Source organism: Lipotes vexillifer, unplaced genomic scaffold, assembly GCF_000442215.2.
Source record: "Lipotes vexillifer unplaced genomic scaffold, Lipotes_vexillifer_v1.1 scaffold1093, whole genome shotgun sequence".
Classification (NCBI taxonomy): Eukaryota; Metazoa; Chordata; class Mammalia; order Artiodactyla; family Lipotidae; genus Lipotes; species Lipotes vexillifer.
The window spans coordinates 1,558,566-1,560,628 of NW_006774793.1; the positions used below are offsets into that span (position 1 = coordinate 1,558,566).

A 2,063-nucleotide genomic window follows, 5' to 3' on the forward strand; every position below is an offset into this window, starting at 1 on the left:
CCATCATCTTGTCAAATTCCACATCTTCAGAAAGGCCTTCCTTGGCTTTTTTTTTAAAGATTTTTTTTTGATGTGGACCACTTTTAAAGTCTTTATTGAATTTGTTACAATATTGCTTCTGTTTTATGTTTTGGCTTTTTGGCTGCGAGGCATGTGGAATCTTAGCTCTGACCAGGGATCAAACCTGCACCTCCTGCATTGGAAGGTGAAGTCTTAACTGCTGGACCACCAGGGAAGTTGCCTTCCCTGGCTTTTTAAGGTTAAGTTGCCCCTCCCTCCACCCACCCCCCACCTCCCTGTAATTCTCTATTTCTTAACACTGTTTCATTTTCTTCATAGCACTTATTATTATCAGAGATTATCTTGTTTCCTTATTTACCATCTGTCTCCTTCTAAAATGTAAGCTTCTTGAGGCAGGAACCTTATCTGGCTTGTCCTCCTCTGCATTCCTAGCATTTAGAATGGTGCCTGGCATATAATAAGTGCTCAATAAATATTTGGCAAATGGGCAAATGAACAGGGCAGCCATGACTGTAGGACAGAGTTGAGTAAGCCAAAGGCCCACCATGGGGGAGGCACCAGCCCTGGGCTGGGGGAGGGAGTTGCTAGGCTTTTTGTCCTGTTTACTCTGATTCTCTGCGTGTCTCTCAGGCCAGACTGGGTCCTCTTTGAAGGCAGGCTCCAGGCACCTTGTAAGTAAAGATGATACTACAAATAATTAACAACTGGTACCATCGTGGCGTCCCCATCAGGACATGGGAGCCTGTTCTGGAGGCCTCTGTCTGGGCCAGACAGTCTCCCTTTAGTTGCAGGATCACAAGAAGGTTGTAGTGTGGACGTGCTCCAGCCCTGAGGACAGTATCTATTTATCAGTCAGGACAGAAGTAATATTTCAGCATTTTAACCACCAGTGCCCCTGCCTCACCTCAGGTGAGTGCAGATGAGCTTTAGTAGGCCCTGCGGAGTGCTGGTTTCAGCACTGTTGCAGGGGCTGCTAGGCTGGTTGGCACTTTTGTGGCCACCCAGGTTACCCCCAGCCCACCGCCCAACCCGCACCAAACATGCACATCTCTACAAGAGAAGAGAGGCCCCTAGGCAAAGAGCTGATCGGAGGCAGGGGAAGGACTTCAAGGCAGTGGGTGAGAACTCGGGTGACTTTCTGAGGGAGGGCAGGACAGCCATCGTAGCGTTTTGCAAGCTTTCTTGGCCAAGGTGGGGTGCTTTCTGTCACATCCTCCCTGCTCCTTCCTGCTAGGGGCTGATCTCTTCCCAGAGGCTCAGGGGTGGGACTCTCAGCTGGTCCCCCGTGGCTGCCAGGTCAGGCCCAGGCAGGTGAGGACACATGGGGAAGCACCCGTGATATTGGGTACTGGGTGAACTTTCCTTTGCTTCTGCCTCTACATTCCCCCCATTGCCACCCCCATCTCTCCACACCCCTAGGGATTCCCTGGAAGCTGAAGTGACTCAGGGATTCTTAGTCACCCCAACAGGAGGACCCTCTGGAAAATGTTTGTCATGGCAGGGAGTCATCCTGAGGAGACCCACAGCTGCTCCTGAGATAAGGGTGGAGACTGAGCAAATGGGAAGACGTGAGTGTGGACGTGTGGCTCAGAGCACAAGTTCTGCGTCAGGCCTGGTCAGGCAGGGGAGACTGCCCTTCAGGGGTTTCCTTAGAGGAGGTCCTGGTACAGAGGCAGGGGATACCCCCAAAGCCCTCTCCTGGAGGGAATGTCCCACGTAGCCAACGCGGGTCCTTCGCGGCATCAACAAGTGAAACAAGTAGCTGGGATCACTTCCAGCTCTTTCAAGCACGCTGTCCTGGATAGGAGTCAAGATCAAGAGGTCCGGGCCCGTGTCAGCCTCTGAGGTTCTGATTGGTTTGGGGGAGACCCAAGGGATCCAGGTCTTCTGGAAGGCCCCCTCAAAGGCTTTTCTGCGGTTGGGGGTTGCTTGGGAACACCAAAAGCCACCCTGGGGGCCACGTGCCAGACCTAAGGCTGGGGAAGAGGAAGCTGGAGCCGCAGATCCCAGCCAGCAGGGCTGAATGCCTGAGCGGGCAGGAA

General features: G+C 52.7%; 1 protein-coding gene across 1 annotated transcript in view; it reads left to right on the forward strand.

Moving 5' to 3' along the window:
- Window positions 1-2,063, forward strand: part of IL25 (interleukin 25) — an 11,196-nt gene that overhangs the window by 4,419 nt on the left and 4,714 nt on the right. The gene's annotated exons all lie outside the window — the stretch shown is intronic.